Below are 11448 nucleotides of genomic sequence, written 5' to 3' on the forward strand. Positions count from 1 at the left end.
AGTAAATTCATTTGTTTTTTCATTTCGGGACTGGGCATCCCTAATACCTTTGCCTTACTTTCGTGCAATGTCAAGTGAATAAACACTCATCTTGAGAATAACACATTTAGCATGGAAAATATTAGCCACCCTCACCGCTCCACGAGCGAAACAAACACACAAAAGAGAAGTTTATTTTTGAAAATTAGAGATGGCACATGCAAATTTGCTTAGAACGGCAAAAGAATACCACATATAGGTAGATATAGTGGACTCACGTGGCAAAACTAGTTTAAAGGATTTTGGATGCACAAGTAGAGGTCATACTTAGTGCAACATGAAGGCTAGCAAAAATATTGAGAAGCGACTAACCAAGAAACGAATAATCTCATAAGCAAGCATTAAGCATAATTAACACCGAATAATGCACCACAAGTAGGATATAATTTCATCGCATGATTATTGACGTTCGTGCATGCATAGGGAATCACAAACCTTAACACCAATATCCTTACTAAAGCATAATTACTCATCAAGATGACTCACATATCACATCATCATATCTCAAAACTATTACTAAGAATCAAGCTTATTTTGTCCAATGATCTTCATGACATTTTTCCTTTTTTTTCTTTATCCTTCTTGGATATCTATCACTTTGGGACTAATTTTCATGTGTTGCTTTTCATTAGCTCAAACAAATATAAGTGAATATCATGATCATAACAAATTTTCTTTTTCTCAAAATAATTTAAGTGAAGCAAGAGAGAATTTCTTCAAAATTTTACTAACTCTCAAATAAATCTAAGTGAAGCAAGAGATCATTTCTTCAAAAATAACAAAGCACACCATGCTCAAAAAGTTATAAGTGAAGCACTAGAGCAAGTCCATTGCTCATAAAAAATTTAAGTGAAGCATAGAGAGCAATTCTAACAAGTCAAGATATAATTTTGGCTCTCTCAAATAGGTGTGTCCAGCAAGGATTGATGACTTAAAACACAAAATAAAACAAGCAAAGACACATATCATACAAGATGCTCCAAGCAAAACACATATCATGTGACAAATAAAAATATAGTCTCGAGTAAAATACCGATAGTTGTTGGAAGAAAGCGGGGATGCCACTCTGGGGCATCCCCAAGCTTAGTTGGTTGCTCATTCTTGGATAATATATTGGGATGTCGGGGCACCCCCAAGCTTAGGCTCTTACATCCTTCCTTCATCCATCGTAAGATAACCCAAAACTTGAAAACTTCAATCACACAAAACTCAACAAAGCCTTCATGAGGTTCGTTAGTATAAGAATAATAAATCACTACTATAAGTGTTGTATAAAACCAATTCATATTTTTTGTTTTTGTATTATATTTACTGTATTCCAACTTTTCTGTGGCAAAAACTCATCAAATAAAACCATGGAGCCATCAAAATAAGCACACAACACAAAGAAAACAGAATTTGTCAAAACAGAACAGTCTAAAGCAATCTGACTATTTAGAATAATTCTGTAACTAAAAAAACTCTGAAAAATTAGGACGGCCTGGGAAATTTGTATATTTATATACTACAATTGGAATGGGTATTTTATCGCTCTCTGGTAAAAAGTGAAAATTAATTTCGTGAGCGCAAAACTTTCTGTTTTTTTAGCAAGATCAAACAACTATTGCCCAAGAAGATCCTAAAGGCTTTACTTGGCACAAACACTAATTAAAACACACAAAACACAATCATAACAGTAGCATAATTGTGCTAACACTCAAAAACAGGAAGCAAAAAGCAAAAATAAATTTTATTCATTGGGTTGCCTCCCAACAAACGCTATAGTTTTACGCCATTAGCTAGGCATAATATTTCAACGATGATCACACAACAGATAATAATCGAAACACAAAGAGAGTATCATGAAACATTTGACAAACACATTTATTTCTAACATACTTACTATGCATAAGAATTTTATAGGAAAACAAATTATCAAAACAAGAAACATCTAGCATATGCAAAGGAGAGGAATAAAACATTGACAATCTGAACACAATGAGAGGAAATTTAATAACATGAAAATTTCTACAACCATATTTTACTCTCTCATAATAAGTATATGTAGGATAATAATCAAATTCAATAATATAACTATCATATAAATTTTTCTCTTTATGATCCACATGCATGCAAAGTTGACACTCTTCCAAAATAGTGAGATTATCATCAAATAAAGTCATGACCTCTCCAAACCCACTTTCATCAAAAATTTCATAAGATTGAATACTCTCCAAATTTGTGGGATTATTTTTAGCTAAAGTTGACACTCTTCCAAATCCACTTTCAACATTATCGCAAATATATTCATCATGAGGCTTAAATAAATTTTCAAGATCATAAGAAACATTATCACCCCAATCATGATCATTGCAATAAGTAGCGGACATGACAAAACAAGCATCCCCAAGCTTGGGGTTTTGCATATTATTAGCACAATTGACATCAATAGAATTTATAGTAAAATTATTGCAATCATGCTTTTCATGCAAGGAGCTATCATGAATCACTTCATAAATTTCTTCATCACAATTTTCAAATTCATGATTCTCAAGCAAAACTTCATAAAGATAATCTAATGCACTCAACTCACTAGAAATTGGTTCATCATGATAGGATCTTTTAGAAAGATTAGCAAGTGGATGGGGATCCATATCAATAGATTTTTAGCAAGCGAAGATTCAAGCATATAGAAGGCACATGGAAACACAAGCAAACAAAAGATTTGACGAGAAAAAGGCAAACGAAAAAGAGGGCGAATACAATGGAATTTTTTTGTGAAGTGGGGGAGAGGAAAATGAGAGGAAAATGGCGAATAATGTAAATTACGAGGAGATGGGATTTGTGATTAGGAACCTAGTTATGATGAAGATCCTCCCCGGCAACGGCGCTAGAAATTCCTTTTGATGTCGCTTGAAGCTACATTGGTATTTCCCCAAAGGGGAGGGGATGATGTAGCACAACGGAGGTAGGTATTTCCCTCAGAAATGAAACCAAGGTTATCGAACCAGTAGGAGAACCAAGCAACACAACTTAAACACCCCCTGCAAGAGAAAAGTAGATCACAAAGGCAAATAATATGAGAAAGAAGACCCGGGGGCCGTAGGTTTCACTAGTGGCTTCTCTCGAGAAAAATAGCAAGCGGTGGGTAAACAAATTACTGTTGGGCAATTGATAGAACCTCAAATAATTATGACGATATCCAGGCAATGATCATTACATAGGCATCACGTCCAAGATTAGTAGACCGACTCCTGCCTGCATCTACTACTATTACTCAGCACATCGACCGCTATCTAGCATGCATCTAGTGTCTTAAGTTCATGGAAAAACGGAGTAATGCAATAAGAACTATGACATGATGTAGAGAAAATCCTTTTCGCCATGGCAGTGGATATAGATCCCATCTTTTTATCCTTAGTAGCAATGATACATACGTGTCGGTTCCCTTTCTGTCACTGGGATCAAGCACTGTAAGATCGAACCCACTACCGGGCACCTCTTCCCATTGCAAGATAAATAGATCAAGTTGGCCAAACAAAACCCAAATACCGGAGAAGAAATATGACGCTATAAGAGATCATGCATAAAAGAGATCAAAGAAACTCAAATACTTTCATGGATATAAAAAGATCAATTTGATCATAAACTCAAAGTTCATCGATCCCAACAAACACACCGCAAAAGAGTTACATCATATGGATCTACAAGAGACCATCGTATTGAGAATCAAGAGAGAGAGATGAAGCCATCTAGCTACTAACTACGGACCCGAAGTGTTGGGGAACGCAGTATTTCAAAATAATTCCTACGATCACGCAAGATCTATCTAGGAGATGCATAGCAACGAGAGGGGAGAGTGTGTCCACGTACCCTCGTAGACCGAAAGCGGAAGCGTTAAGTAACGCCATTGATGTAGTCGAACGTCTTCGCGATCCAACTGATCAAGTATCGAACGCACGGCACCTCCACGATCTGCACACGTTCCGCTCGGTGACATCCCTCATACTCTTGATCCAGCTTAGGTCAGGGGAGAGTTTCGTCAGCACGATGGCGTAATGACGGTGATGATGAAGTTACAGATGCAGGGCTTCGCCTAAGCACTACAACGATATGACCAAGGTGGAAATCTGTGGAGGGGGGCACCGCACACGGCTAAGACAACTGTCAACTTATGTGTTCTAGGGTGCCCCATGATGGGGTTATGTACCTAGGGTAGAGTCACGGACCTGTCCCAAGTAACTTACCCTAAGACATCCCTAGAAGAGGTCGCCTTCCAGTCGACCAACGAGGACTCACTCGACCAACGAGGACACACTCGACTGGCCTGAAGGACTCGACCACGAAGACGCACTCGACCACCAGGAGGTCAAGAGGCACTCTGCACCGCAACGGTCTGTAATTAAGTAGACTTTATGATAGTAAAGGCACTTTATGTGGGGCGTTACCAGTAACGCCCCAGACTTAACTCACCTTAAACCTTCTCCTACGTGGGCTGGCTGGGGTCCTGGCGCACTCTATATAAGCCACCCCCCTCCACAGGCAGAGGGGTTCGGCACCTTGTAATCCATACATTCGTAATCCACTCGACCGCCTCCGGGCTCCGAGACGTAGGGCTGTTACTTCTTCCGAGAAGGGCCTGAACTCGTACATCCTTTGTGCTTACAACCTCTCCATAGCTAGGACCTTGCCTCTCAATACCTACCCCCCACTCTACTGTCAGGCTTAGAACCACGACAGTTGGCGCCCACCGTGGGGCAGGTGTTTTAGCGATTTTGTGGAGAAGTTGCGATTCTTCCGAGTATTTTCATCATGGTGTCTGCCGGAGTTTTGATCAAGGGCCAAGAGATCCGTCTCGGCGCTTTCACCTTCATCGCCGACGACTCCGCATGGCTCCAGGAGGCTCCACTCGACGTGGATGCGCTCCCCGTCCGCGGTGCGACGCATTTTCGCGCATGTGTACGCGGCGTTCTGCTGCGGCAACCATCGACCCAGTATCGGTCGGATCTTCCATCTTCCACCCTCCCGGTCTCCCGCCAGCGCAAGCGCTCAGGCCGGTCGAGGCTTCAGCGATGGGTGAGTCACGCGGTGGCTCGCCAGTCGACCACTACGCAAGTTGCGGCAATCGAGCCCAACGAATCTCTCTACGGCTTGTTCGATCAGTCGACTGGCTCCGGAGAGACTACATCCGAGTGCGGAAGCAGTGATCCAGCGGCGGAAATCTTGATGGTCAACGGGCCCCATAGCCCTCCTGGCTTCGCCCGCGGTGGTGGAGCAGGTGACGGCGGCGACCCTACTCGAGGTTACGAAGAGTACCAGCCCGAGCCGCTCGACTCTCTGCAAAGAGAAGAGCTTCGCCGCAGGAACGAGGATCCCCTGCGTATTCCCATCGCAGGAGAAACCCCCGAGGCTCGTGCCTTGGAGGAGGCGCGTCTGGCCAATTTGGCCGAGCGCACTCGACTGGAGAACCTTCAGCGAGCACTCGACGATCGCGCGCGGCAACGAGTTCCCGACACCAGTCGACGTCAACTCTTCCCGCCGACTCAGGTATATCGAACTCCAATTCAGAATTTAGCAGCTGCGACCCGTATAGCAGAGTCCATTCAGCCTTCGCAGTCAGAAGCTGGCAGAGGTTTGCTGCAGATCAGGGATCTGCTCCGGGCAGCAGGAGATCAGAATTCAGCCGTGTCTCAGTCGCGCAACAGAATTCACAGTCGATCTGTCACTGTGAATACGGTACAGTCGGCTCACAGCCCCAGATCGCCTCCGCGGCGCGAAGGACATGAGCATCGGCGAGATCAATATGGCGACAGGCTCGACCGAGATGATAGGCGTCGAGTGCCCTATTCCCCTCCGAGGGGTGGGTCTTACGCTCCTCGGCAGCCAGATGATAGGCGTCAGTACAGTACAGGGCGTAGAGTTCCAGTTGACCCCAGGGAGCCAGGCTTCGACGCGCGATCCATTATCGTGCAAGGGTTGGTCGACCGGAACAGAGCCCATCGTGGTGCACTCGACAGAGAAGTGCCCACGAGCAGTCGAGTACATGTTTCTGGTCCTGAATGTTTCAGCAGAGCTATCAGAGCCACTGTTATTCCCCCCAATTTCAGGTTGGCAACAGGAGTCAGCAAGTTCACTGGTGAGTCTAAGCCTGAAACTTGGCTTGAAGACTACCGAGTGGCAGTTCAGATCGGTGGTGGGAACGACGAGGTGGCCATGAAGCATTTGCCCCTCATGTTGGAAGGTTCTGCCAGGGCATGGTTGACCCAATTACCTCCTAGCAGTATTTACACTTGGGAAGATCTGTCCCGAGTGTTCGTCAGAACGTTCGAAGGGACTTGCAAGCGACCAGCGGGATTGACAGAGTTGCAAGTCTGCATGCAGAAAACCAATGAGACTCTCAGAGAGTATATTCAGAGGTGGATCACTTTGCATCACACAGTGGAAAATGTCTCTGACCATCAGGCAGTGTGCGCCTTCAAAGATGGTGTCAAGAACAGAGAACTCAGCTTGAAATTTGGTCGAACCGGTGACATGACCTTGAGTCGGATGATGGAGATTGCTACCAAGTACGCCAACGGCGAAGAAGAAGACCGACTCCGAAGCGGCAAGCACAAGCCGAGTCAGTCGGAAAAAGGAAATTCCAGTCGGAAACAGAAGCGGAAGGCTGAACCAGCAGCTCCTGGAGAGGCTCTGGCCGTTACTCAAGGAAAGTCTAAGGGGAAACCAAAAGGATCCTGGAACCCCAAGAAGGTGAAGGATAAAGAAGGGAACGACGTGATGGATATGCCGTGTCATATTCACACGAAGAAAGATGAAGAGGGCAATATCATTTACCCAAAGCACACCACTCGCCAATGTCGACTCCTGATCCAGCAGTTTCAGGGAAAACAGTCTAAGGACAAGGAGAAGGAGTCGGACAAAGCCGAAGACAAAGAGGACAGTGAGGGAGGATACCCGCATATCAACTCCACTCTGATGATCTTCGCAGATGTGGAAAGCAGAAGTCGACTGAAAGTAATTAACCGAGAGGTTAACATGCTTGCCCCAGCGAAGGCAAATTATCTGAAGTGGTCTCAAACACCCATCACATTCGACCAATCTGATCACCCGACTCATATTGCCACCCCTGGGAGGCAAGCGTTGGTGGTCGATCCAGTTGTCGAAGGCACTCGACTGACAAAGGTGCTGATGGACGGTGGAAGTGGGCTGAATCTGTTATATGCAGACACGCTGAAAGGTATGGGCATTCCGATGTCCCGATTGAGCACGAGTAACATGAGCTTCCATGGAGTTATACCAGGGAAGAAGGCTGAGTCTCTCGGCCAGATAGCTTTGGACGTAGTATTTGGCGATTCAAAGCATTTCCGCAAAGAAAAGTTGACATTTGAGGTCGTGGATTTTCAAAGTGCATATCATGCCATTTTGGGGAGGCCAGCCTATGCACGGTTCATGGCTCGACCATGTTACGTGTACCTCAAATTGAAGATGCCCAGTCCCAAAGGTGTGATCACTGTCATCGGAGATAGGAAAAAGGCAGAGGAGTGCTTTCAGAAGGGCTCCAAAATTGCCGATTCCCAAGTGACAGCGGTCGAGTTCGAAGAGTACAAGCAAAACGCAGATCCGAGTGACTTGCTGCGATCCAAGAAGCCCGCCACAGAATCTGCATTCCAGTCGTCCGGTGAGACGAAGCCTGTCCACATTCACCCGACCGACCCCGAAGCAGCTCCGACCCGCATCTCCACAACACTCGACCCAAAATAGGAAGAAGCGCTCATCCAGTTCCTCCGTGAGAACTGGGACATTTTTGCATGGAAGCCCGCTGACATGCCAGGTGTTCCCAGGGGACTGGCTGAGCATCGCCTAAGAGTCGACAAGTCTGCAAAGCCAGTCAAAGAACATCTTCGGCGGTCCGCCGTCCAGAAGAGAAAGGCCATTGGTGAAGAAGTAGCTCGACTGTTGGCGGCAGGATTTATCCGAGAGATATTCCACTCCGAGTGGCTCGCTAATGTCGTCATGGTTCCTAAGAAGGACAAGTCGCTCCGAATGTGCATTGATTTCAAGCACATAAACCGGGCCTGCCCAAAAGATCACTTTCCTCTCCCTCGCATAGATCAAATTGTTGACTCGACCGCGGGATGCGAGAGGTTGTCTTTTTTAGATGCTTACTCCGGGTACCACCAGATCCGTCTGTATGGACCCGATGAAGTAAAAACAGCTTTCATCACTCCATTCGGGTGCTTCTGCTATATCACCATGCCGTTCGGCCTCAAGAATGCCGGAGCCACGTTTATGCGAATGATTCAGAAGTGTCTACTCACTCAAATCAATCGGAATGTGGAAGCTTATATGGATGATATTGTTGTCAAGTCACGAAAAGGTTCCGACCTGCTCGCTGACCTCGCCGAAACATTTGCCAACCTCAGAAGGTATGATATCAAGCTCAATCCATCAAAGTGCACATTTGGAGTTCCTGGTGGCAAGTTACTCGGTTTTCTCGTTTCCGAACGGGGAATCGACGCCAATCCAGAAAAGATTGGCACTATTCTCCGAATGAAACGCCCTGTGCGAGTGCACGATGTCCAGAAGCTTACTGGATGCTTGGCCGCATTAAGTCGATTCATCTCACGACTCGGTGAAAAGGCATTGCCTCTTTACCGACTGATGAAGAAGGCTGACAAGTTCGAGTGGACTCCAGAAGCTGATGCAGCGTTTGCCGAGCTAAAAGCTCTGCTCTCCACCCAGCCGGTGCTTGCTGCTCCAATCAGCAAAGAGCCTCTGTTGCTCTACATCGCAGCCATAGGACAAGTCGTCAATACTGTGCTAACGGTCGAGCGGGAAGAAGAAGGAAAAGCTCTCAAAGTTCAGCGCCCAGTGTATTATTTGTCTGAAGTCTTGACTCCATCCAAGCAGAGATATCCTCATTATCAGAAGCTTGTATATGGAATATACATGACCACAAAGAAGGTTGCTCATTATTTCTCTGACCATTCAATCACAGTCGTCAGCGACGCTCCACTATCAGAGATTTTGCACAACAGAGATGCAACCGGTCGAGTGGCCAAATGGGCGATTGAACTTCTTCCCCTTGATATCAAGTTTGAGGCAAAGAAAGCCATTAAGTCCCAGGCAATAGCAGATTTCCTAGCCGAGTGGGTCGAACAGCAACAGCCGACTGAAGTTCACTCGGAGCATTGGACCATGTTTTTCGATGGTTCTAAGATGTTGAATGGTTCCGGTGCTGGGGTTGTCCTGGTTTCCCCCAGAGGAGATAAGCTCAGATATGTGCTCCAGATTCACTTTGATTCCTCCAACAATGAGGCAGAATATGAGGCCCTCCTATATGGGTTGCGCATGGCCATTTCACTCGGCGTCCGTCGCCTAATGGTTTATGGTGACTCGGATTTAGTGGTCAATCAGGTGATGAAGGAGTGGGACGTAAGAAGCCCAGCCATGACTGGATACTGCAGCGCAGTGAGGAAGCTGGAGAAAAAGTTCGAGGGATTGGAACTCCATCATATACCCCGACTGAAGAATCAAGCAGCTGATGATCTAGCAAAGATAGGTTCCAAGAGAGAAGCCATTCCGAGTGGTGTGTTCTTGGAGCATATACATACTCCATCAGTCAAAGAAGATCCTTTCACCGAAGAAACTCCGCAGCCCAAGAGTGCCACAGATCCGACTGAAGTTGAAGTCCCAGCGGTGGTCGACTTGATCATGGAGGTTTTGGTAGTCATTCCCGACTGGATGATTCCGTATGTCGCATATATCTTGAGGAAAGAACTTCCGGAGGATGAGGAAGAGGCTCGACAGATCGTCCGTCGATCTAAGGCTTTTACCGTCATCAAAGGGCAATTGTACAGAGAGAGCACGACTGGAGTCGGTCAGAAGTGCATAACACCAGAAGAAGGTCGACTCATCCTCAACGATATTCACTCGGGGACCTGTGGTCATCATGCGTCCTCTCGGACCATCGTGGCCAAAGCATACCGAGCCGGATTTTACTGGCCCAAGGCGAATGAGATGGCAAAGGAGATAGTAGATAAGTGCGAAGGATGTCAGTTCTACTCGAATATGTCGCACAAGCCTGCCTCAGCTTTGAAGACCATCCCACTCGTCTGGCCTTTTGCAGTTTGGGGGCTGGACATGATCGGTCCTTTGAGAACAGGACGAAGTGGCTTCACGCATGTACTGGTGGCAGTCGACAAGTTCACCAAGTGGATCGAAGCTAAACCAATCAAGAGCCTCGACACCGGTACTGCTGTTAGCTTCATCAGGGAACTAGTATTCAGATATGGAGTCCCGCACAGCATCATCACGGATAATGGGTCGAACTTTGACTCAGAGGAATTCAGAACTTTCTGCAACTCCCAGGGCACACGGGTCGACTATGCATCAGTCGCCCATCCGCAGTCGAATGGACAAGCAGAGCGAGCTAATGGACTGATTCTCAAGGGACTGAAGCCACGACTGATGCGTGATCTCAAACACGCGGCTGGAGCTTGGGTCGACGAACTTCCATCTGTGCTCTGGGGACTGCGGACCACGCCCAATCGGTCGACCGGAAGAACTCCATTCTTCTTGGTCTATGGAGCCGAAGCAGTCTTGCCAAGTGATCTTCTCCACAATGCTCCTCGAGTCGAAACCTACAACGAAGCAGAAGCTGAACAAGCGCGGCAGGACGCAGTCGACCTTTTAGAGGAAGAAAGGGAGATGGCTCTGATCCGGTCGACCATCTACCAACAAGATCTGCGCCGTTTCCACGCTCGAAATGTGAGAGGTCGAGCCTTCCAGGAAGGGGATCTGGTTCTCCGAGTGGATCAGCACAAACCACATAAGCTTGCTCCTTCTTGGGAAGGCCCTTTCATCGTCACCAAGGTTCTCCACAACGGGGCATACCGTCTTTACAACGTCGAGCATAATATCGACGAGCCCCGAGCTTGGAACGCGGAGCTACTCCGCCCGTTTTACACTTAAGTTGTATCACTCGGATGAGTTGCAATAAAGAACTTCTGTAATTCATAGGTTTAGAAATAATTGTGTCAGCACTTTTTCTTTTTGTCCACATAAAAACTCCCCCTCAGTGGGTGGCTTAGCTGCGAATCCGTTTCGCCTAAGTTTGGAAAAATCCTGTCGAGTGGTGAGCCAGACTCTCACTCGGGGGCTTAGCTGCAGTCCAAGCACTCGCCTAAGTTTATCAAAATCCTACCGAGTGGTAAGCCAGCCTTGCACTCGGAGGCTTAGCTGCAGCCTCGTGCTCGCCTAAGTTATAAAAATCCTACCGAGTGGTGAGCAATCCTCTCACTCGGAGGCTTAGCTGCGAATCCGTTTCGCCTAAGTTATGAAAATCCTACCGAGTGGTAAGCCAGCCTTACACTCGGAGGCTTAGCTGCAGCCTCGTGCTCGCCTAAGTTATAAAAATCCTACCGAGTG

This window comes from Triticum aestivum, chromosome 3A, assembly GCF_018294505.1.
Source record: "Triticum aestivum cultivar Chinese Spring chromosome 3A, IWGSC CS RefSeq v2.1, whole genome shotgun sequence".
Lineage (NCBI taxonomy): Eukaryota > Viridiplantae > Streptophyta > Magnoliopsida > Poales > Poaceae > Triticum > Triticum aestivum.